Source organism: Melitaea cinxia, chromosome 14 (assembly GCF_905220565.1).
Source record: "Melitaea cinxia chromosome 14, ilMelCinx1.1, whole genome shotgun sequence".
In the NCBI taxonomy this organism is placed as follows: Eukaryota; Metazoa; Arthropoda; class Insecta; order Lepidoptera; family Nymphalidae; genus Melitaea; species Melitaea cinxia.
This window is the reverse complement of record NC_059407.1, coordinates 13,582,871-13,610,653: the sequence shown is the minus strand read 5'-3', so window position 1 is coordinate 13,610,653 and position 27,783 is coordinate 13,582,871. Positions and strand designations below refer to the sequence as shown.

The following is a 27,783-nucleotide window of genomic DNA, read 5'->3' as shown; positions in this document are numbered from 1 at the left end:
GGTACAAACTTCGTTACCGTAAGTGTGCAATTGTTAATCCACTATCGCCAATCTTTACTGTAAATAATCTCTGATTGGCGGTAGTGGATTGGCGAAAAGTTTGGCAGATTTATTTTTCCATCACAGTAAGAATTTTAAAACTTAGCACGTTAAAATTCAACGGATAAAACGGTAACAGCTATAATTACGGGTATTTATTAAAATCACTTCATTTATATGCAGTATTAAATAATATTATTAATATTATTTATATTTTATATTGAATACAAAATGTGATTTCAAAATAGGTAATAAATCAAAATAAATTGGAAATAAATAAACAATTTTATGCTCGATATTGACTACTGTAATATGTTCATACAGTGGTTTTCGATCTTTGTGAATTTTAGTAGCTAGCATATTGTCGTATAAAAGTAAAAAAGGCTGCGAAATACATTTTGTTTTCTATAATGATAGAGTACCCACAGTTTTTTTAATTATCTTCAATGTTAAGAGTTAGAAATTTTAGTTTTATGTTACAGGTCGTGGGTACTATAGTTTGAAATCTTTTATAAGCTGCATATATATATATATATATATATATAAATTAATTCGTTCGATTGAAAAGCGCTTCGCAATCGTATTTCAATAAAGTATTTTTTTAATTTTGATTTTGGTTAGAGTAAACATAGGAAATTTAAGAGGTAAAATTTTCTCTGTTGACCACGGGTTGAGAGTCACTGCCTTCAATATAGTACTTTCATTTAGGGTTATCTTTATAGAAAGACGGTTTCCAATCAATAAGAGCGGTCTCTTTAATTAGTTTCATCTAATTTTACGATTATGGATGTAAGATGAAATTAACTTTGGCTTTTATATTTCTTGCTACGTATGGATACAATCAGTCTACACGATTTTATAAGGAGTTGAAAATATGGAATTAAATTGTCTCTTCTATAAATAATAATGTAAGAAATACGTAGATTTTTGACTATAATTTAACTTTTGACACATGGTCATGTTGCGCTAATGACATAGCTTTTTTATATATCCTACACATAGTAAATATATACCTACATATTATTATGTAATTACCTATTTGAAAACTTCTAATATGTATCTCGCTTATTTTCCATCAACCCATTAATCTCATGTAAAAAGGCACTTACAGCTGATGTCATTTATAAGATAGTCGTAATGAATATATTAGCGGTAAATGCGGTAACGCAGCTGTATGGACATCGGCGCGTGTGCACTCATAGCGACCACTTTCCCCAGTGCTTCGTAGTATTTTATGTTTACACGGGTTTATTATATAGGTGTATATAATAAATAAAAATATTAATAACAAACAAGTAATGTGTAAAAAGCCCTCTCTAAAAGCTTCTCTTACTCTCTTTCAAGTCTATTCCTACTTCATTCAATTTATTCCATATACCGCTTAAATTAATACATTAAAATTAATCGATATATAATAATTGTTTAAAAAAAATTAACATTAAGTGTGCGGCTATAAGTTTAAAATAATGTATTTGAATTATAATGGATGAATAAAAATATTGTATTAATGTTTGAAAATTTGAACAATATACTGTATTTTTTTATATATCACTAGGTCGGCAAACAAGCATACGGCTCACCTGATGGTAAGAGATTACCGCAGCCTATAGACGCCTGTAACACCAGAAGCATCGCAAGCGCGTTGCCGACCCAATCCCCAATCCCCCCAGGAGCTCTGGTCACCTTACTCACCAACAGGAACACAATATTGCTTGAAAACAGTATTATTTAGTTGTGATCTTCTGTAAGGTCGAGTTACTACCCCAGTTGGGCTGTATGATATAGTGTGAGTTAATAGTAAGTAGATATTTCTTTTTAAATCACTATACATTTAAGTACGGTAACGCAATGCTTGGATATTTTAACATCATCATTATTACAGCCTATACAGTCCACTGCTGGACATAGGCCTCCACAAGTTTACGCCAAAAATAACGTGAACTCATGTGTTTTGCCCATAGTCACCACGCTGGGCAGGCGGGTTGGTGTTTTTAACATAATTATGATGTATTATAATGAAATAACATTTTCTGATTTTATCGCGGTTTATTAAATTTTTTACTTTTCTTGCCGCCCTATGATACTTGACAGCAACCATGGTCACGCAATAAAGTCCGAATAAGTTGTTTCATTATAATGTGTGAAATTCGCGTAAACATTAGAAAATAATTATGATGTATCATTAAATCAAAATCAAAAACAGCTTTATTCAAATAGAGCATTCAAAGAGCACTTTAGAATCGTCATTTTAAAAATTAAAATTAAATGTACATCTTGATAAAAAAAAATATTTATTTATTTAATCTTATTTTCATTCTATTACTATATAAATAAAAATGAATCGCTGAAGTTTATGTACGCGCATAGCTTCCGATTGCATCGAATGGCCCCTTTTTACATTCGTTGTTGTCACGACATAGTTGTTATACCTACAAATAAAATAACGAAAAAAATAAAAGAAAAATATGGTGACACTAAGTTAATTGGGTCAGCTGGTACGTATTAAATTTTTAGTCAGTCTGTCGCTACAAATGTATAAAGCATTGACATAACGTACAGCTGTCAGTGATAGCACACCGGTCCGCGTACCGGCGCAGCGCAGCCTGGCGATCACTTTCACTGACCGCTGCTTTGTTTGGTTTTATGTGTACAATCGGTTTAGTAACAGTTAAGTTTTGATAATTTTTTTAAATTATATTTTCAGATTTTCAGACCCTGCGCGTGTTGCTACGCCTTTTTCTTGGTCGTACCAACTCAGAAACCTTTGTTGCCTCATGTACAATACTTTGCTGAAGATCATGACATGATCAAATGCATAGTTTAAGATTCTATAAAGGACATACAGACAAACATTCATTTTTATATATATGTAGATAACAAATTATTGTTTTTTTTTTAGATCTAAACATTAATATAATCTTCAATCAATGTCAATTTCAAAGATGTATATTCAATGTATATAAGAGATTGGTAGATGTTATTTTTGTTTTAGCAAAATTTTCATCAAAAACTAATTTTAAAAGTTATTTTAAAGATTTTTTATTAAGCAAATACACTTTTATTCAATTTTTATTTTTAAACAATATACTATAAACAAATGCGTCTGTTTTAACGTTGTGTTACGATTTATAAGAAAAATCTAAACCGGCATGTTATACTTCATAAACCGGAAACGCTTCCAGCTGCAGAATGAAATACTTTGAACCAAATAGAAAATGGACTTAAATGTAAACAAATGACACCTACAAGCTCCGTTCACTATTATTCGAAATATTGTCTGAGTTATGCAAAGTGGCGCTTTACACGCCTCGAGCCTTATGAGAGAACTCCTTAAAAGGTGCGGTACATTCACGAGGAAAATATATTAAACGCTTGTTTTTTTATTTCACAACGATCAAGACTAAGCATTCGATCTATTTGTAAGCTCGTATTAGATGATAGTCGTGTCATGATGCATAGGTAGAATTAATCATTTGGCGTGTTTTATTCATGTATCTTAGGTCCCTATATTAATATTCTAAAACGGATTATGTAATGATACTGTTACTGTATGATGAAACAAATTTGTATTATACAAGCGTTTAAAATATGCGATTTTAAGAGTAGTTCGAAGAAAAGCTCAAAGTCAAAAATCAAAGTTAATGAAAATTCTAAAACAGAAAAGTTTTTGTTTGTTTGTTTGAATACGTTTAAATGAATTAATGAATCTATAGAACGGATATTTAAAAGTATGTTTATGCTAAAGACTTTAAAAAAAAAAAAAATATATGTGACAACATTTAACACATAGAAACTTAAAGCCACCACAAAGCGTAGGTGGAACAACGCTAGACTTCTACTATTATCACAAAAGTTTTTCTTTAAATGCGTTCATTGGCCTGCTTTTCAGATTTTATTGTAATGGGTATTAAATAATAAGAATTGTATAAAATTAACTAATTATATAACTATATTTAGCACTACATTATAATTATTTACACAAATCATAAAAAAATTACACAAATCACGTTTAATTTCAAGCTATAAATCTCTTACTATTTTGACTTTTTAGATCGATTGAAGTTTAAGATCAGCCACATTTATGAGAGAGTCTACAAAATTAATAAGCATGATATTAGACGCAATAACATGACCGTCGCAATCAAAATAAGAATTTATTAACCTTTGTTCTATTATTTTAGATATGGTGATGAGATATGTTGTCTATTTGTATATGATGTTCAGTGTGCCATGATTATTAATTAGGCGAAATTGATTATCTGTATGATGGTAGAATAAATTATATACATTACAATAAATTTGCCATTGATGCCAAGTCGAAACCAGATGATACAAACTAAAATAATGTCTGTACACATCATGTTTATTGGTTGTATGAACTGAATCGAGGTAGAATAGAAGTATACCTACTTTTTGGTGTTGTTGTTTTAATTTTGAAGTTTTCTTTTTGTATAATTGTTACATGTTACTGTGTACAATAAAGTTATTTATTAAGCTGGTGAATGCGTGACGAGAGCGTTACGAATAGTGTGATCGGGTGAGGCAAACGGAAGTTGAGATTAGTTATAAGCTAGTTAACACGTTGGACGCCATGACGGACACCATATGTCCGACAGCATACTTTCGCCTGGGGCCACACCAATAAATCGAGAATCGTCAAAAAATTGTTAAGGTGTTTTTCTGCAAATATTGTCAGCGAAAACCTCAAAAATAATGGGCGACTGACGGAAACAGTTATTTACCCATTATTTTCCAAGATCTCAAGTGGCAGACACCAGCTATAACATTTTTGGAAACAATTTGTTAAAAAGCCTATAAATTCAAAGTGTTTTCGATTTTTTTTTTGTGCTATGTGGCCTTATTGCACTGTGAGGCCGCGCGGGTCACTTGCCTTAGTAAAAACAGTCGAAACACTGTCTGTCGGCTCCCTAGAGGCTTCTGAAATGATCGAGGGCATGCGGACACATGGTGTCCGACACGGCCTCTTGGACCCAATATAATGGCAGTCACATGGTGTCCGTCGCGGCCCACTGGACTAAACATGGTTTTTGGTCTGGCGTTCAACGTGTTAAGATAGAAAGAGAGAAAGAGAGAGAGAGAGAGTTACGGTAGTAAAGTTTCACTTCAGTAGTAGTTGTTTCCGATGTAGTTGCACACTACTGTGAATGCACATTAGTTTTACAACTTTCTTATCCAGATTAACAGGTGTTTATAACAACGAATGGAAGAAACGTTTTCACGTGCTCGCTGACGCACGGTAGGAGTGCCACAAAGACAAAAAATCATTACCGAAACAAATATCATCATCATCATCATCATTACAGCCTATACAGTCCACTGCTGGACATAGGCCTCCACAAGTTTACGCCAAAAATAACGTGAACTCATGTGTTTTGCCCATAGTCACCACGCTGGGCAGGCGGGTTGGTGACCGCAGTACTGGCTTTGTCGCACCGAAGACAAACGAAACAAATATGTTTACAAATAAATAAATAAAATAAATAACATTTTCTTCAGAGAATCCTCACGTCGACGTTATAAGTTACTTATATATAGGCTATAAGTAAGGTCTCAATATTAAAATTACAGCAATTTAAAATACTGATTTATATTAGTTACTTGTTTTTAATTTATGCATTAAGATTAGCAACATTATTTTTTATTCTGGTTGACTCATCCATTAATGGGCTGTAGGCAATTTATTGTGCAGCTCATTAACGATAATCTTCATGTGAATCAAATTGAGTGAAAGTATCGGAAGTTAGTATTTTTTTCATATTCTCCTTTCCGTTTATAAAGATAATTGCAAATATCAATAGTAGATCACATCTAATAATTAACCCTTCCCTAATATAAACTCCTATTAAGTTATAAAAGGAGTTTCTTTATCGTTTTTACATATTTATCAACAAGGTATAAACAAAATAATTTGAAAAAAAAAATTTGTAATGTTTTTTCCTCAACTGTACATCGCTGGCTTCATATAATACTTTCGATTTTCAAACTACGCAACCCGATACCATATCGCGTTATGAGAGCTGATTGCTTTTACAACAGACTCCGACTGGCGATATATTATTAGCTTTCAATGTGTGCAACTACGATGACATACATACATAAATGAATGTGTTTGTAAATACACAAAAACATATACAAACACGTGCCATTGTTGTGCATGTGTGCCATTTTATTTCTAAATTTCGTTGGTATTTTGGTGAACTGTTAAGAAATTTAACCTTGACATTTGGGATTTTAAAACAATCTTCACAAACTATTTTTTGAGGTTTGAGTTCCAATTTCAAACGGAACGGAAGCGTTACTAGGGCGTATTTTTGAATCACAAGGCTTTTTACTTATAATGAACGTCAATTAAAACTATGCGGTATGTCTTGTATAGTTACATAAATGCTTTTATTGATTAATCTTAAATAGAAACATTGGTAATATTTAACATTTATTTTTACTGTTACAATTATATCTTTTAATTAACAGACAGCACCTTTTATATATATTTATTAAATATCTTCGTAGAATTATGCGTTAGTCGAATACTGGAGATTAAGGAATAATTCTGAATAATATACTAATCAAGAAGTTGTAACTTACTTTTAATCTTTAATTTACATATAAAGTCGTATGTCTATACCAGTGATATGGAATGTTGTTTCTTCCGGAAATACACTTTTAAATGTTAAGGTACTTGTAGGATTTAAAACCTTGAGTTTGAATTTTATACTTAATTTACTGCTACTCCCGACTAGAAAAAAGGTCAGGCTTAACAGATCATGTATCTGGACCGGATCAGGATAGAATGAGGCATGCCAGATCCGGCAAGCTCTATCAGGACCCGGTCCGGTCCAGATCAGAATAGCCTGATCAAAAATATAATCAAGTATGGTAAGGCATACTGGATCAGGACCCGGTCCGGTCCAGATCAGGATAGCCTGAAATAAATTACGCGAACTGAGCCTGATTCGCACTATTAATTTTTTTAAGCGCACTTATAGTATATATACAGTTATCAAGACAGTCTAGCAGGGAGTCCATTTCTACACAGTGGAGCAATCGTAAGTAATAGGAAATAGTTAATTAGAACTTAATAAATAAAATTTAATTAATAATAATAATTTATTAATAATATAAAAATAAATAAAAATAATTAATACTTAAAGTAATAATAATCATGATATACCTTTTTAAAATCCTTGTATTGTGCCCTTCAATTTGATACCCATATTGTAGTATTCGAGAAAAGAATTTTTTTTTCCATTAAATACAATGGCTTCGCGCAGCCGCCATGTTTGATTTTTTTTTAATGTCACCTATCTAAGAACACTTGGGCAGCTAAGACGAACCTAACGATACCTCAATTATGTAAATCCGTTCAGTGGTTCTGGAAATATGAGGTAGTAAAGAATATTACATACATACATACATACATACATACATACATACAAGATACGCGCGAAAAACATAACCCTTCCTTGGCAGTCGGGTAAAAACATAAATAAATAATACATTGAAAAAAATAAACAGAAAAAAATATCATAATAATTATGTTAAGTAACATATTTATAATTCGCTTTTTTGTTTGTTAAACAATTTTTTCAAGAATACACATTCGTATTTTTTAAAAGGACTGGACCGAACCGGCTGATCAGGATGAGATGAGATTTCCTGATCTGGACCCGATCAGGAAATCTAATCTCATCACGATCAGGTCCAGACCAATCATCTGCGTTACATGCCTTATCTAGTCCTAATCAGGCATGCCTGGTCCGGTCCTTCTAAGGAAGACGAAAAAATTTCTACTCGGGATGAGATGAGATTTCCTGATCTGGACCCGATCAGGAAACCTCATCTTATCCTGATCAGGTCCAGACCAATCACCTGCGTTACATGCCTTATCTAGTCCAGATCAGGCATGCCTGGGTACGCGGACGGAGGAGTATGAAATTTCGAACACTTATAGTATATATAGGGAAATTGCTAAATTGCTATTTTTTTAATTATGTTTAAAAATCAATAAAAAAAAAAAACGTTACACAACTACCATGTATTTGACACACACACGCATATATACTCATTGGTTTAATCTTCAAACTTATAAATTAAATTAAATTATGGTCGACTTTCGACCAGTAGGCGACCACATATATCTATGAAGCGATAAAAAGTGTGTAAATAGACTTGTTTGACTAAAGCTACCTACTACTAAGCCGTATTTTGATTTTGTTTTCGAAAGGAATTGAATGATTGTGTTGTTATTTATAAGATGATTTGTGTCAGTTATGCATATATTCATTATTTCTGTCATGGATATATTAATTTGTTTTAAGATAACATTCACAGATACTTGAACGGTTCGTTTTTGTATTGATGATAATTTTAAAAGTAATATTTTAAATACACATTTATAATTTAGAATTCGTTTGACACTTAAAACGATTATTATTAAACTGTCCAAACGGGTTTATTAAAATAACTTAAGAACATAAACATAACCATTAGAGCGTTTAAATGAAATCTATGTTAGAATTTATATTAGTTTAATTATTGCGAAATGTTAAAATATATTTAAATAAAAAATATTTGCATACTTGGAACCTTTACACCTTAGAGCAGTTTGATCGATTTTGTTGATTGGATATTACTTAAAACAACAATGAATTACTGTGTTTGTTTATTTGCACACGGTTTGGAATTAAAATTTTAAATGAACTAGAATGTTCAAGAATCAGGATGGTATTTTTGTACGATAACTACAAATGGTAGAAGATCGGAACCTAAATCGATCTTCACCGAGCTGATAGTAAACGAAACATACTTAATAATAAATTTAATATAATAAATAATATATTAAAAATGAGTTGCTTAAAAAAACTGGACTGACTATTTTTAATTTTATAAATATAAATAATTAAATAAATAAATGTGTATATATATATCTAGACCAAAAAAAAAAAACAAACAAACAACGGTTAGTGTTCTGTCAAAACGTGATTTTTAAACAAACATGTCAAACAATAAGCTTAACAAATTTATACACTTTCCATTATTAATTGTTTAGTTAATACCGTACAGAGCATTAGCATTTAATTATTCTACATTCGATCGACATAATTATGTCAGCCGTTTACATTTAATTTTAATACAGGCAAACTAATTTTCGATAACATTGTAAATAAATACTATTGATTTAAGCTTATTTAGGTCGTTGTCTGAATAATTTAGATCGCAATCACATTAAAACCTGTTTCAGTATTTTCCACTGAAATTTAGACAACTAGATCTTGTTAGAAACAATACGACTACTTGATACGTTTAGTTTTATTTATGACTAGTTGCACAACGCGGTTTCACTCGCGTAATTTTCGACCCGTCGCATTATGTCCGTATATTCCGTCAAATAGCGTTATTCACAACTGGTGAAACAGGCCCTTAGTAATAATAGCTCTAATATAATGCTATAATAAAAGTGTTGAATAAATACTTAGCTGAAGCTGTTGAAGCCAAAATTTGATGTCTGGTTGTCGTAGAGGTCACAAGGTTGTGTTGGAGATTGCAGATTCAGTGGCCAAATAGGTTAAATTATTAGCCAGATTGATCGTGTTCAGGGTGTTTGTGTTGATGTCATGGATATTTCTGTATTTAAAAAAAATCGTGCTGAATTTTCTTCGAACAGTTAGTGAAGGAAAAACTTTTTTCAAACTTTTTTATGTAGTATTATTCGTTGTTACCATAGTTCACCAATACATATTTAGTTAAGTACCTAAATATTTTTGGACAGTGGATAACATTCAATTCACGTTAGGAGCGTAATTTCTCAAGGGAATAATTGAATCACAGTGTTTATATAAAATCTCAGCGTGGATGAAATAACGGATTCCTGAGGTCTTGATTACTGAGATGCTAACGATGCACTTTCGCGTGCATTTACTTTTGTAAGTTTATCTCACACTTCCCTTTGATATCGTCTGTATTTTATTCCCATTCTTCATAAACTGATCAAATATTTGTTTGTAGGTTTGAAGATTTCTATTTGTTTTTTGAACTAATTTGTTTCAACGTGTTCAGTAATCATTTTAAGAATGGCGTGGTGGCTTTTTAACTTTACTCGCCTTTATACTAGAACTTCTATGATCACCAGTGGGATGCTAAAGATTATTACAGAAAATATATATATAGTAAATGAGCTTGCAAGCCAATTTTTCTTATATTCTGCATTTTATCTGTATCAAATTGTCTTATACTTACTCGAATTATCTAAAATCCTTTGAATATAATTTGACTACAATATTGAATGCAATTCTAGCTTATAGTCTTAAAGATGAATCTAAAAGCGCTATTCCGTGGATATTACTAGTTATGGTTGTAATAAATTCAGTATAATAAGGCAGTTGTCAGTGACAGTGTTGGGAGGAACTTTCATTGGCCCTCACGATGTGACCCCGGTCCTTCGAGCGTGGGCGAGGGCTCTTAGATGAATTTAAGGGAATAGCCCTTTTTAAGCTTAAATTTGAAACACTATTCATTAAATTAAGTTTAGAGAAACTTATTTAAATTAAGTTTTTCTTTTTGTGCGAATATTTGGTTTTGTTTTCATTTTATCATAGTATAAAAACTGATTTATAATTAATAAATCATTATTAAATTATTTACTCTATCATTAATTATTGTAATTTTACACACATAAAATTGCATAAATAAACTATAATTAACATAATTTATTTTGTTGTTGTTCTGTTAATGTAAGTTTAAATCAGTGTCGATTGTATTCTTGTATAACATTTTCTATAACCGGTTTAGTTATTAGTATATTAAAACGACTTAAATAGATACAAAAATTTATTTTATGTCAACTTGATTGATGAGAAAATATGTATAACAAATAGAAATGACATCTTTAGGACTTGGAAAACGCTATAAATTCTAAAATATTTGTTTGTGTTATCGACAAATTAATATTTAAGGATAATGTAATTTTCAGTTACACCTTTTTTTTGATTTTAAGTATCGTAACTAGCATTAAATATTTATATAACACTTATCCGTCCTTTTGTTTTGTATTGATTCATACTTATCAACTCTATGTGCTCACTAACTGTTGTATAGTAAATGTTGTATACACCTTAAAATATATATCATACTGTATTGTATGTTTAACTGTGAATTTCTGCTTGTAATGTTCTTATGATGTGTCGAGGGTGTGTCTGTTTAATCTTATATATAAAATTCTCGTGACCCAATGTTAGTTACAATACTCCTTCGAAACGGCTGGACCGATTTTTATGAAATTTTGTGTGCATATCGGGTAGGTCTGAGAATCGACCAACATCTATTTTTCACACCCCTATGCTATAAGGGGGGTGGAGTTTAAGCGTGTTAATAATATATAATATGGCAAAACAACGTTTGCGGGGTCAGCTAGTAAATAAATAAATAAATAATAAATATTACATATTGTAATAGATCGATTATAAATTAACTTACGGTAAACAAAGTGCTTGAATACTGACAGTTTGCCTGAAACAAAAAATATTATATAAGAACTCGAACATGTAGTATTTATAAATTAAATATAACTTGGACGTAATTGAATTACATTAAATACTATGCAGTAATACTCATTATGTTAACATTGTATAAAAAAATACCATCAATATATATTTAGTAGTCTTCTTTAAAAGTGCGTGGCATACTTGATTATTATGTAATGGTATCCAAGTGGTGTGAAAAATCTACGGTTTAAAACATAGTTACTCTTCTAGTTAGGAAAAGGTAAAATTTATTAGTTTTTTTTTGAAGTGTTATCAAATATAATGGTTATGGTATAAACCACTCTGGTTTAGTGATGTGAGTAGTCGCCTAAAACACCGACGGTTGCCGGTTCGAATCCTGCTCGGGATGGATATTTGTGTTTGTATAAATATTCCTTTCCGGTTTAGATGTCTGTCCTTGTGAGTTATTCCACCGTGTTCTGAAGAGCACATTAAGCCATCGGTCCTGGTTGTTATCATGTACACCTGATAGCAATCGTTACTCGTAGTAGGGAACATATCCGCCATCCCGCAGTGGAGCAGCGTGGTGGATTAAGCTCCAATCCTTCTCCCACGTGGAGAAAGACGCCCCTGTCCATACTCAAATAAGGATTAATAATTTATGAAACTTCATCAAGTCTAGAGAAAAGTCTTAATATTCAATCAGATATCTATTTCCTGTGGATGACACACGATTCTATAATCGTGTATATTTTATTTGTAGTTTCCATTCTCAAGTGGTAATAATTCAAATTCTGAGTAGCGAATATAGTGTTTATCATTATGTATACTAACATAATAAAAAGTAATGGACCTAAGTGCGAGCCTTGTAGAACTCCAGAGGTCGGTACAATATTTCTAGAATTATCACCATTGATGACCACTCTTTGTGTTCTATCAACCAAATATGAAGCAAACCACTAATGTATATACAAATATTGTAAAAAACCAACATTATTATGCTTAAATGGTAAATGTATGTTACTTAGATTAATTTTATTTTATATCAAAACTGTATGTCTTCCTAATAAGCATAAAAAGACAATTTATATAATATATTTATTATAATATTACAATATTGTAAAACAATAAATAGTTACAATTGAAAGCATCAAATTTTTATTAAATTATTTTATATTTAAGGGGCTATTGTCTAGTTAACAGAAAATTAATATATAATAATAAAAAATTTAAAATATAAATCAAATGGCAGACAAATTTAATACACTGAAATATTGTATAACACTTAAATATTTTTTTACAAATGCTCAGCGTCATCTGTTAACGCCTTTGTATTTATCCCACAAACATTTGACAAATTGTATAATTACGAATTTTAATTCAACGTTGCGACGACAAATTGACATTATATGTTATCTGTCGAGATTAAATTAGTTTACATGTAATTGCTAATATTATGAATTGCTGTTTTAATTGTAATTTAGATTAGGTGTTTATTCCCTCAGGTGATATTAGAACGATTATACATTTGTCACCTTTATTGCTGCACAATTTGTTTTTGTTTGTGTTGCATGATGTCTGTAATATTTTTTAAGTTGTAGGAAGTACGAAATAGAATGCAGATTGTATGGGAATATTATAGGTATATTTTTATTACCTAAAATATTTTAAAAGATAAATAAAATGCAAAATACAATTTTAATTACTAAATCAATCAAAGATATTTCTTTAGTTTTCGAACTTCAATAGATAGATACTTGGAACTGGCTATATATATCTACTAATACAGCACCTAGAACTTAAAATTGTTTTAGGCGTTTTTAGCTTGTTCTTATAAAAATAACGCAAGGATTAATCAGAGTCGCCCTTTTGTTGGTTACTGTTCACTGATTTTAAAAATAAGTTTTCACATAAAGTAGAAAGCAGAAACAAAAACATAAACACACATACACTGTAAAACATCATGTCAATGGTTAATATCTTACAAATTATTTGTGTGATTAATCATCGAAATATAACCTCTAACGCCTACACAATAGGAGTCATAAATCAATAAATGGCAGGTATGAATGAAACCACGTCATACACCATACACGGCGAAGGCTTTATATATGTGTCGAGGCTAGGCACAGTTTAGCATATAAACGTTGCTATTATGCGATTTTTGTGTACACAAAAGTATTTTTTAGAACTAAAAGGAGGTTTTATAACCGTTAGTTTCAAGGTATTTATGTTAATACACGTATAATCATTTCTTATTTATAATTTGTATGTGTGACAATGTATAACAAACAAGATAATTGAACTGTAAATATGTTTTGTGTAGCGGTAATTTCCTAGAAATTTTATTGTTATTGCATTTCAATATTAAAAAGAAGAGTTTATTTATGTGAACTCAGTAGTATAATATTCTGAACCTCGTAGACACCAGTTGATTTACTTGTTCTATATTCAAAAAGTCTTACTTTAAAAGACTGTTACCGGAAATCATTTAATTTGAAAAAGGAATAATTCATTCTTGATGAAATAATTAAAAAATATAACGTTTAAAAAATTCAAAATAATACACTACGTTCACATTAAGTCCAAAAAGGTAAACTGCGCTTTAAGAGTGCAGATACGTAATAATATAGATACAATCAATTAAAAAAAAATATTGTAACCTTATTCAAAACTAAAAAGAAAAATACATACACGCAATATTTCCGTATTAAAGCGGCCAAATAAAACATCGCGTTACATAGAAGTAGCGTAGGGTCACTAACATTATAATTGTGTTTGCTAAGAATGGAAAAAAACCGACTTCAATTACATCGACAAGTAATACAACGTAAGTAGACGAAAAAAATTAACAAACGCACTAGTCGTCATTACGATTTTCAAGGGTTTCCCTCGATTTCTCTAGGATTCCATCATCAGATCCTGGTTTCTTTATCATGGTACTACACTTGGGATATCTTCTTTCTAACAAAAAGAGAATTATCAAAATCGGTTCATAAACGACGAAGTTATTCCCGAACATACATACGAGTATATATATATAGTGTGTGTAATGGATAGTCCACCACTATTTTTATTTTTATTTTTAGATAAATTATTTATTTTTTATTTTATTATTATGATTTGGTGTTAAAAAATACATACAACCCTAAAATTTCACCCTTCTACCACCAACCTATATTTTTAAATAGCGTTTAGCGGCAAGACAACGTTTGTCGAGTCAGCTAATATATATATATATATATAATTTATAACATACATAAATATATATAATATTATTACGGTCGAATTGAGTAACCTCCTCCTTTTTTGAAGTCGGTTAAAAAGGGGGTAAAAACATGCGAGTTACCTTGTGTTATATAAAGTCCAAAGAATGCGTGTAATAGCTTCAATGGTATGATAATAATTTAGTTCCTCAGAACGTGGTTAATTGAAACCAACCGCCGTTCAAGGATGTTCCGTTTTTGCAGGCTATCATTACAACTAACTGTGAACGAATTAGTGATTGTATTGATGGGTACCGTTGTTCACGCCTGCTATCCTTTGCCTTAATTATTAATCTAATATGTAAAATTTTCGTTTCACGGTGTTTGTGGTTGCGCTTCTCTGAAACTGCATGACCGATTTTTATAATTTTTTGGGTATATTTGGTAGGTATGAGAATAGGTAGTAACGATTCAGCCTGTAACATCCAATGGGTATAGATCTCTTTCTCCACGTAGGAGAAGGATTGGAGCTTAATCCACTACGCTGCTCCACTGCGAGTTGGCGGATATGCCTTAAATTTATTTCAAATTGCTAGATTAGAATGTCCTTAATTCAGAAAAACGTTTCCTCTATTTTTTTCTATTATGGCAAAACAACGTTTGCCGGGTCAGCTACGAGTAGTATACGATATATTCATATTATAAATGCATTCTATTTTTGAAATTATTATGAAAACTTAATAATGAATTTATGAATTTTCGTTTTATAATTTTAATTAAATTATAATAATATGAATAAATAACGAATGAAATGAGGCTGTTGACCAAAAAAGAATTTACGTTATTTGATATTTATTAATGAATTTAATACATTATAATTATGTTGAATTATTTAATTTTGGCGTAATAAATTAAGATAAACGGTCAAACTTTAATGTTGCTGCATAATGAGCAAATAAGTTAAGCTCGATAGCATTAAACCATAGGAAAGAGAGGGTTATGTCTTTCAGTGATTTAAGCTGCGAAACTTTTTTTAAGCATTTGTTTTAAGTGTTAATGGGGTCCTGCTCCTTCCTTCTCTAGCTCTGATCCTTCTCCTACATGGGGAAAGAGGCCTATTCCCAGTAGTGGGATATTACAGGCTGAAGCGTTAATGGGGTAGCTTTTGAAGAGGTCTATGCCCAGCAGTGGACGAAGGCGGGCTGATGATGAAGGGATGAAGGTTTGGACGTCTATCCGATCTATTTCATATAACTATCTATAAGATTATTGATATATCTTTTAGCAAAGGAAATCCCTTAACATTTTCTTTAGAAAACAAAGAAAAGACTAAGAATTACACGGTTAATAAATATACAACCTTTGTATTTACTATAATTCTAATCCCGAGATTAATGAGAAAACGAAAGACACCTGAACAAAGGCAAATATTTATGTGACTTAATCGTATATCTCGTGCGGAAATCGAATCCACAATCGATTGGAGATAGCAACGATCACTGCGTCACGCGATCGTCTTTATGTTTTTTTCCTTATCTCAAAATCAACTGATTCAAAGTTAATGGGAAAAGGATGTTAAGTAAAATAGCTCATTAGGTTCGATAGACGCTGAAAGAGGAATAGTTGGTGTTCTGTAAAGGTCAATGTTTATTACTAGCTTTGTTCTTAATAGTAGTAAATATCTTAAATATACTTTTATATTAACACAACAATTGTATATAAATGATATTAAAAATAATAGTATGTATTTTATTGTAATAAAAATATGAATTTTTGTGTCTTGAAAACGGTAACTTCATATAACTTGATTTGAAAACATATAAATTTTATTTTATGTCGAGGAAATTATGATATATTCCATATTGTGGTATAATTTGATAGTTAAGTCATAAGACTGTTTTGGTAATAATAGTTATTTGATGATACATAATTGATATAATAAAATCAACAAATAATTACTACTACAAACTACTATAGATATAAAAGGTACCTACATATAATAACTAACAATATAATAAGGTAATAATAGCAACTTCTTATAAATAAACATAATTACAATAAAAACAACACAATAAAATCATTGTAATTGACCATGTTTACCGCATACAGGTTTGATGTTAACATCTATATACGTTCAATTATTCTCGCTCACGTAATACCTTTTTTTTATGTAAAAAACTAACTGTGCCCGCGACCTCGTCCGCGAGGCATTTAAAAAATATTTATTATTCAGTTCGCAGAGTTATAAAATTAAAAAAAAAATCTAAAATAAAAGTAGCCTAAGTTACTCCTTATTACATCGGCTATCTGCCAGTGAAAGTCCCGTCAAACTTAGGCTAGCCGTTTCAGAGATTAGCCGGAACAAACAGAGAGACAGACAGACAAAAATTATAAGAAATGTCATCTTGGTAAGAAATGTCATATGTCCCGTGTATACATTCATATGAATTTCGTTAAAAGCTGTTATTTTAATATTACAAACAGACACTCCAATTTTATTTATTTGTATAGATAACTACAAATCACTCACGGCTTTATCCACGTTTTGATACTTATTAGTGTGTCATTTATATTTACTTACATTTCATTTTCTATAAGTCAAAACGTGACATTTCACAGCCTAAGCTCAAATATACTGCATTTTTATAATCGACGATGCAGCCTGTAACATTAAAAGATATAGGCATCTTTCTCCATGTAGAGAAGGGTCGATGTAAGAATCCAGATATCCACCACGCTGCTCCACTGCGAGTTAGCGGAAATATTTCAATAAACAACAAATGTTCGAGCTTTTATAACATTAGAATATCAAACAAACAATGAGCACATCTCTAAACGGATCTTTTAGTTGTGTAACTCGAGATTATTTGGAATGTAAATAAGTGTTTACTCAGTACGGGACTTTCTCTTGGAGCCTAATTTCTCTTTTTATTGTAACATGTGCATTTTTCTGTGGAAGTACTTCAATTAATTAACTGTTAGATGAAAACAGTTTGAATACGCATTAATTATGTTGACGAAGTCTGAACATTATTCTTTTTATCATTATTTGTTTGTGAATTGAATATGATGATCTTTTTATTCAAATTGAACTGACAATTTGGTTAGATAATTGATTTTATTTCAGCAGTATTACATGTAAATCGGATGAATAATATGAGTAGGTTTTGTATGAGATATATAAATAGATGTTAATGTATGTAATATGTAAGGTTTTTTTTTGTATTTTAAAGTTTATTTAAATTCCACGGCGACTACGTAACGTGTTGTTATTTTAAATTGTGGGTTTGGTAATTGTGTAATATTTGCAAAAGTTATGTTTAAGTATATCGCAGATGAGATTACACAATAATAATGTGTATATAAATATTGTGTATATTGCGGTATTCAAGTTGTTATTGTTAGAAATTTGTACTGGTAAATCTGTGTATTTTTATTAACCAATAAAATAATTTACGAGGTAATAAAGTCGACATGTATTATGTATTGGTTTGTCTGACCCATATTATATAAGTTTGGAAAATATAAAACTTCGTTCGAAAACGTTCGTAGTTAGGTAAATATTGTAAAATATCAATTTAACTTTAATAACAGATCGTTTTGGACATAAAAAGTACGGTTGCCAGTATACGGATTTCAGTCAGTGATTTCAGCAGTTTGAGCAATTTTTTTTAAATACAACTAGGTCGTCAAACAAGTGTACGGCTCACCGGATAATAAGCTAGCACCGTAGCTTATAGACGTCTGCAACACCAGAACCATCGTGAGCGCATTGCCGACCCTATTCCCAATTCCCTCAGAAACTCTGGTCACCTTACTCACTAAAAGGAACACAACACTGCTTGAATGCAGTATTATTTAGCTGTGATCTTCATCAGTACGGTCGAGGTACCCCAGTCGGGCTGCTCCATATTTTGAGTAGAAAATTACCTACTGTGCCCTAGCTTCGGTTAAATGAATAAAATTTAAATAGTTTTGTTTTCGTTATATGAAAAAGGTAAACACATAACAGTAATTTTATAATAATAACTGTAGATGACAGTATCAATAAAGTATTAAAATCTAAATGTGTTATTATTTCACAAAATTCCATCGCTCATTTAGAATTATAATTGAATTCAAAAAAAGATTGCATTACTGAATGCAAATGAATGATTTTCGACCGACTTCCGATGCTCAAGGCGAGTGGAACACGTCGGACTGTTGACATTATGCCAAGGATTCTGATATGCTAAGGATGTCGGTGGTAGTAGAGAAAGTGGGTAAGTAAGGTCAGTTACCGAAAGCTGACAGGCTTAAAAATACCCACTAATGTCATTTTATTATAGTCAGCTTATCCATATAAAATTCTCGTCTCACAATGTTAGTTACAATACTCATCCGAAACGGCTAGACAGATTTTTTTGACATTTTGTGTGGATATCGGGTACATCTATTTTTCATACCCCTAAGTTATAAGGGGGGAAGATAAAGGGGCTTATAACGTATATGGCAAAACAACGTTTGCGGGGTCAGCTAGTTCAGTTCAGTTCAGCCAATTGCAGTCCACATACATAAAATACTAACATACATAAACATAGTCAAATTGAGAACATTATCCCATTTTAAATTCAATTAAAAATTAAAAAATTTCATAACAGTATTGAAATAAACATTATCTATATATTGTCCCTTGCAAAAATAGCTGCGTGTGAGAAATACTTAATAACAGCCTTCCAAAGGAAAGAGAAATACGCTTCCGTGAAGAATTTGTATAAGTGGATGATCCACGCTACTCAACAGCGTGCATCATAATGCAATCATAAGATATATCGTATATTTGTATATATAGAATAACTTAACATCTAACATTTAAATTTATTTATTAAAGTGATACATGAGTCATAGTTTCCACTCGCACTGTCTCAATGAGATACGCCACGTGTTTCGACATTTATCGGACGGTGGAATAACAGGTATATGACGTCAGAGCCCGGCCAATTGAGAAATCGATGACGTCATATTTAATATAGGTTTAGTTATTGGCGGTTATGAGATAAATACGTTTCATACGTTTCAGCCTGTAATATCCCACTACTGGGCAAAGGCCTCTTTCCCCGATTTGAGTAACGATCGCTATCAGTTGTACATGATAACAACCGGGACCGACGGCTTAACGTGCTCTCCGAGGCACGGTGGGGGTAAATAATTTTCATTAATTATATCATTTAAAAATGTTTTTTACTTATATAGTTATTTTAAATAGACATTTTTATTATTGTGATGTTTTTGCGTCAACAATTACAATCCGATAAAAAACCTGTTCTAATAATAGTTATTGTAAACAATATGTCAAACGCCATAGTCATAATCAACAGTCATAATCAACAGTCATAGCCTTGTCGAGATGTCTAAGAAGATAGAACACAGACAGCACACGCATTCAAATCTAGGTCGGCACTACTGACAATAAAAGTTTAACAATACTTTTTATTCATACTACTAAGTAAAAAAGAACGCGTATGATTCATCTAATGGTAAGCAGTTACCACAGATACTTTTAATACTAGAACCATCGCGAAGAAGTTTCTGACCTTACATGTGTTGCTGACCCTACCTCTCGATGTCAACACAGCGTCTACCTAGCTCTGCCTGTCTTAATCGCCACAGGAACATATTTCTATTTGAGAACGGCACTAGTATTTATCCAGTCAGATTGCTCCAGATGTTATCAAGATTATTCCTGCTGTGACCTCAAAAAAAAAAAAAAAAAAAAAATTTCAGTTCATTTTTCATTTTTGAGATTTTTCAACGAACGCATTATAATTTGTATGTCTTAATATATATCCAAAAAGCACTTATGTAGGCGATTTAAGCTTACATGTTAAGTACATTACAACATGAAATGTGGTCATTGTGGGTTGGGAACAAATATATATGGTAAACCAAGCTAAAACATACGTTTAAAGGAGAATATATGTTTTCCCAGCTGTGGGACATTAATTAAAAGACTTTAAAACAAGTAGGCGTTTATCAATTCGACTGTATTTTTTTTATGTTACCTCATAACTTGTTACTGGGGGGACCAATGTTGATTAGTCTTTTTTTTAACCGACTTCCAAAAAAGGAGGAGGTTCTCCATTCGATTGTATTTTTATTTTTATTCTTTATGTATTTTATCTCAGAACTTTTGACTGGGTGGACCGATTTCGATGTTTTTGTTTAAATCGAAAGGTGGTGCGTGTCATGTGGTCCGAATTACGAGCAAATAAAATTACGATCTAACAAGTACTTTTCGAGTTATACCGCATATTTTCTTGACAATTTTTTCCTATACCTACGTTGAATTACTTGTCGATGTAACCAAAGTCGGTTTCTTTTTTCTGTTGCGAGCAAACACAATAATCATATACTTATGGAGAATAAAGTGGACTACTCACATAACAGATTGTAAAGTGCGCAGGTGGGTTTAATGATTCAGTTGATATTTGCACAAATGCATACACAAGTATAATTGTTTTGATATTATATATCATTAATCTGAATTAGGTTAATAGGTACCAGAGCTATTTTAATTTAATATTCATCACCATCATCATCATTGGCCTTGCAGACGATTTAGACAGTGTCAGACAGGACACTCTTCAGGAAAACGCAGAGTTGCCTAAGCTCTGCGTTTCGACCTGACTGGCTAGGCCCACAGGAACGACGAGTCGATACATGTGGAGCCAGTTCGGCTGTTGACGGAGACCCCATTCCGGGTTTCAAATGAAGTTTTCCTTCTCCAGGACCCTGATGATTTTGAGCTAGGTTTATCCCTCAGTCGCCTTTTACGACCCCCACGGGAAGAAAGGGGGTCATGATATTCTACTCGGCCGACACCACCCGGCAATTAAATATTAATACATAATACTTTAAAATTAAAGTAATTTAAAGATATAAAATATTTTAAATGTATTGTGTTGAAATATTTTATTGAGGCGATAAATCAGGTGTCACTTAGTATGCATAGATTTATAAACAAATAAAAAATAAAATGTTTTTTTTATTCTCATTGTCATTTTAAGTTTAAACATTCAAAAATTATTCTTTGCACAGAAATATAGAATTATTAATGTTGAAACACAATTTACTTCATCTATAATAAATATATTTTATGTAATTTTATTACCTATTGGAAAACACATAAACATTTATCAAAACAATTTACATAAGCATATGTTAGCTTATGTTTATAATTCCTGCTTTAATGACATAATTTTGGTAACTCTAAAACTAAATACCTAACTACACCTAATACTAAAATAAAACTAATTTTGAGAGAACTGATCTTAAAACGTAAGGCTCAAATACATTACACTATAACTTACATAAGTGGACCAGGGTTATTTTTATTGTAAGTGCGGATAAGACCACGCGATCGGTTAATGTTACATAAAAAGCCATTCACTTCAGCCTATCGCAGTCCACTGCTGGACATAGGCCTCCCCAAGTTCGCGCCACACATCCCGGTCTTCCGCAATCCTCATCCAGCCTACACCGGCAATCTTACGTAGATCGTCGGTCCAACGGGCCGGAGGACGTCCCACACTGCGTTTGCCAAGACGCGGTCTCCACATAAAAAGCCATTATTCGAAGTCATTTAAGCGATAAACCAGATTATACACGTTTCTTAAGCTAATTATAAGAGCTTTTAACTTTTTACCACACTCGAGCTTAAATAGTGCGTCTATTAAATTATGTGTCTTAATCCTAATATCCACCCTACACATGGCGGGCATAACTTAATGTAAAAAAGTGTGTGTGTGTGTGTGTGTGTTTTTTTGTTTGCGTGTATTTGTGTGTGTGTGTGTGTGTGTGTGTGTGTCAGCTCAGTCACGCGACCCAATTTAATTACGTTTACCGTCATAATATATAAAAATTTTGTATGTACTGTTCAACGAATCAAATTATAGTTATTTAGAACGATAAATTCTAAATTCGAAATATTATGTGAATTAACGCTTGCTATTCGTATCGGTACAGTTAATGCTGGTGTGCTCTTAAAACTGTATTTTTCTACAGCTAAAAGGGCTGTAAAGCATCACTCACCACGTTTCTGTTGTTTAGTTTTTTTTTCATACAAGACGCCTTATATCGTTTCTTAAGGATTAAGCTGTAAAATCAATAAAAGCAAAACTATATTAAAACCTATTTTTTTTAAATATAAGAACCCTTTTTTTGCGAGGAAATGTTTTTACGCACCTCACCGATGAGGGCGGCGGGAGTGTGGGAATCCTGGCCAACCCAGACTACCCACTAAAACCTAGCGGTGCCCTCATCGCCATAGCGGGGTGCCACGGGATCGCTAATATATATTTAAGAACACTACACAACGTACATCATCATTATAGATGTAATAATAATATGATTGTGTTTCCTCGCAAACGAAAAAAAAAAAACCGACTTCAATTACATAGACAAGTAATACAACGTAAGTTAAGTTAACAATATTAGTCAATAAAGAAATCGTAAACTCATTTTGATTACATTTTGACGGAATTATGTACAACAGTAAAATATACATACACAGATTTATAGCAATAAAACAAAAAAAAAAAAAAAAAAAAAATTGACAATAATTAAAGAACAATGGCGAAAAAGTTGTTGATAGAATTCCTAAGCGTCTATAAATGTCTTAATGTCGAATGTAAATAAAATAATTTCTTACGTTTTTTCAATATATTTTTAAGATCTGTGTAAGTCTAGGAAAAATATCATTTTTAATGAAAAGAACATTTGATTATTGTAAAAATGATTTAATTTTGTAGTCATGGGATACTCATCCCAACTTACCTGCCCGGTAGTTGTGGTATGGTATACGGGTATGCGACCCCGGCTTCCCTAGCTATTACTGCCCTATCCCTTGCACTCCTGGGTGGTAATATCCTACATTTCCTATTTTCCCACTCTAACTTACCAATCTTCCTTTTTCACACCACCTATCCTTTCCCTTTCCCTATTCCTACCCTCCCCGCCAATCCAACGTCTGCCGCGCGGATGGATGCATGGCTAGGGGCAAGCCTAGTCGTAAGCGTGCCATATTGCCCTGGGACCGGGCGACCCAGAATAAGGCCAGCCTTACCCTGGCATGCGGGGCTCTGCCAGGGTGGACAAACTTTTCCCTAGCTACTCGTGGGAACGCAATGGATAACCGAAAAAAATTTATTCACAAAAATGGCGGCGGTGTGGTTCGCCACCCATCACGTCTCGTTTCTCGCGGGGGCGAAAAGTGGCCCATGGAGAGCCGCTTCGCTACGTTGAATGTAAGAGGAGGAATGGATGGTAAGGTAGATGAAGTATGTCAGATGATGGATGAAAGATTCATAGATATTTCGTGTGTGAATGAAACCAAGAGGAAAGGGTGTGACACCACGGTACATGGACCCTACACGGCATACTGGTCGGGAGTCCCCCAAACCAGCCGAGCCTGTCAGGGAGTTGGTGTGATCCTTTCCTCTCGAATGGTTGAATGTGTGATGGAGCATGAATGTGTAAGCCCAAGACTCCTCTGGATTAGGTTGAAAGTCGGACTCACTCGCCTGTTTATCCTTGGGGTCTATGCACCGACGGATCTGCGCGGAGGTGGGTCATTAAAAGACCAACAAGAGAGAGAGGAATTTTGGGATAGCATGAGAGAGGTCTTGAGTAAATGCGGAGAAAATGAACGGATCGTAATGTTAGGGGATTTTAATGGGTGGGTTGGAGTAAAGCGTGATGGGTATGAAAGAGTTCTGGGTACGTTTGGGGACGAAAGAGTGAATGACAATGGGAGAAGTCTGCTTGAAGTATGCTTGGAATGGAATCTTTGCGTGGTCAACACAATGTTTGAACACAAAAAGATCCATTTGTATACAAGAGATGAGGGTGAGTCTAGAAGTATGATTGATTTTGTAATTGTGGATGAAAGACTGAGAAAGAAAGTGCTTGACACTCGGGCATACCGCGGTGTTGGTCTCGACACAGACCACTTCCTGGTCATAGCCCGAATACGTGGCCTCTTTAAACGATGGCGCCACCGAGGGGCCGAGCCTACGAGTGTTTTAGCCAGAATAAAAGTGGAAAATCTACAAGGAAAAGAAAAGAAAGATGAGTATGTAGAGAAACTGAAAGAAAGTTTTAAAGGCATAGAAGAGATAGGGGTGATTGAGAATTTGTGGGAGACTTTTAAGAAAGGGGTCGTGAATAGTGCTATTGAGGTGTGCGGGGTAGCTAAAAGAACGAAAGGAAGAAAGAACTATAATGTGTGGATGGATAAAGATGTACAAAAGGCTGTGCAAGAAAAGAAGAAAGCGTGGTTGGATTGGTTAGCAACAAAAGCTAACCAAAAGGTTCAAAAGGCAACGGATGACGAGGTAAAGGAAGCAAGAACGAAGTATAAAAGATTGAAATCAGTAGCGAAAGAAGTTGTGTATAGAAAGAAAGAAGAACGAAAGGATGATTTTGATAGGAGGCTCACTGAAGATTTCCAGTCAAACATTAAGTTTTTCTGGAGATCCATCAAAACAGCCAGAGGAAAAATTTCTCCCTCGGAGCTGAGCACAATCAGGAGTCAAGATGGGAGTGTTATAAATGGAGAAGAATGTGTGTTAAAGAGATGGAAAGAGTATTTTGAAAGTGTGTTTGAAAGAGAGGAAGTGCAGGTACAACATCCGGCACCTTCCATTGAGAGTAGTATAAATGTCGATGAAAGTGAGATAAGCATGGATGAAATAGTGAAAGCGCTGAAAAGTATGAGATTAGGTAAGGCTGCAGGGTATGACAGGATCACCGTCGAGATGCTGAGGGCTGGACAGGGTATAGTGGCTAGCCAGCTGTACTGCCTTTTCAATTTGTGCTGGCGAAATGGGCAAGTACCGGAAGACTGGTGCAAAGCCGTAATCGTGCCGTTGTATAAGGGAAAAGGGTCAAGGCAGGACTGCATAAATTACCGCGGTATAAGCCTTCTCAGCGTCGTCGGTAAATTGTATGCGAAAGTGTTGATTGAAAGGGTAATGAATGAAACAGATGAAAAAGTATGGGATGCACAAGCGGGATTTAGAAAGGGAATGGGATGTACGGATCAGGTCTTTTCCTTGCGGTGCATAGCCGAAAAGTTTTTAGCAAAAAACAAAAAGGTCTATTGCGCGTTCGTGGATCTGGAAAAGGCCTATGATAGAGTGGTGAGGAATGAATTGTGGTCAGCATTGTCCGTGTACGGTGTGAGCGGCGCACTCATGCGAGCACTACAATCTCTTTATAGGGATTCTAGTGCTTGTGTGAGGATAAACGGGGCATACACTGAATGGTTTAATATCGAAAAAGGTGTTAGACAGGGATGTGTAGCGTCACCGTGGCTGTTTAACTTGTTCATGGACAATTGCTTGACAGAGTTAAAAGAGAATGAAAGTGGGTTGAGAATGGGTGAGTTACTCGTCAAATGTCTTCTCTATGCTGATGACCAAGTATTACTTGCGCCCTCGGCCGAGGAGTTGCAGGAGATGGTAACTGCTATGAGTGGAGCTTTTGTTAGAAAGGGAATGAAGATGAATGTAAAGAAGACGAAAGTGATGGTGTTTGAAAGAGATGAGGTAGTGACAGACTGTAATATCGTGATTGGAGATGAACAAATTGAACAGGTGAATGAGTTTGTGTATCTGGGTTCGAAGTTTACAAGAGATGGAAAGTGTGAGAGTGATATTGAAAGAAGAGTGAATGCAGGAAACATGGTGAACGGAGCTTTGAACTCCTTTATGAGCAGTCGGAAGGTGTCTAAAACGGCTCGTTTGGCTGTGCATGAGGGGGTGTTGCTTCCGACACTCATGTACGGAAGTGAAAGTTGGGTATGGCAGAAGAGACATGAAAGCAGAATAAATGCAGTTGAGATGAGAGCGTTAAGAAGTATGATAGGAGTTAAACTGAGTGATAGGATGAGAAATAGTGAGATAAAGAAACGGTGTGGTCTGAAAGAAGATGTAGTGACAAAAATTGAGAAAGGTATGCTGAGATGGTTTGGTCATGTCGAGAGAATGAATGAAGAACGACTGACGAAAAAAGTGTATAAGGCGAGTGTGAGTGGAAGTGTTGGAAGGGGTAGACCTAGGCGGACATTTCAAGACCAAATCGGGGACGTCTTGAAAAAAGGCCAGGTCAAGAGTACCCTAAACCGACGAGCATGTATGAAGGGAATAATGAAAGTGGATGAAGCGAAACAAGTATGTAAGGATCGTAGCAAGTGGAAAGAAGTGGTCTCTGCCTACCCCTACGGGAAAGAGGCGTGAGTATATGTATGTATGTATGTAAAAATGATTTGACATGTCATTGGAATATGAGGTACCTAGCGATAGTTCCGTTGAATGTTGCCACATGGTAATAAATCTTCTCTTAGTAACATAAATGAACTTTTTGCCTTTAAATAAATAATACACTTTACACGTATTATATTGCATCAAGTTACACGATTTATATTGTATAAACCCGAAACATTGTTTTATTACAAAGAATAACGCGTTATTTATTTATTTGCTAAGCCCAATTATTTCATAAATACAATAATAATTCGAGAATGGCAAAGGTAAAATAGTATGATAGCCATGACAACACTTAAAAAACATAACTGTCTTAGTTTAGCGAAGGACTAGAATCCAGCTTTTAATAAAATATATATAAAAATAATTTATCTGATTATCTGATAAAAAGATGATCCCATGCTGCAAAGGGCACGATAAGTGGATGGTCCTGGTAACTATCTATGGTGATTATTATTAAAGAAAAATCTAATCAGAAGCGTGGTCTAGAAATTCTAAGAGCAGGGTTTATTAGATCTGTTGACATACAGCGCTCATGATTTAAGAAGATGAACATCTTTGTCGATCGTCGATTTTATATCACCTACAGCTAACGCTGATGTACCTATGTAGGAAATACCTAAGGACAGGTAACAAAGAAAATCCCCGAATATGAAATATTTTAGTCCTAAGGTTTAAAACAAGCGTCTAAGAAAAATATTTTTCTTTATTTTATTTTTATTTTATACTTTA

At 33.2% G+C, this 27,783-nt stretch overlaps 1 protein-coding gene across 5 annotated transcripts in view; it reads right to left on the bottom strand.

The window, feature by feature from the left end:
* The window catches only part of LOC123659571, a 149,382-nt gene that overhangs the window by 73,060 nt on the left and 48,539 nt on the right, over window positions 1–27,783 (bottom strand). For 3 of the 5 annotated variants that reach the window (XM_045594776.1, XM_045594778.1, XM_045594774.1), the window contains exon 2: window positions 11,533–11,565. The exons of the other annotated variants lie outside the window; for them this stretch is intronic. The gene's annotated coding sequence lies outside the window, so the exon portion shown is untranslated. The remainder of the gene's footprint in view (window positions 1–11,532; window positions 11,566–27,783) is intronic. 5 annotated transcript variants of the gene reach the window in all.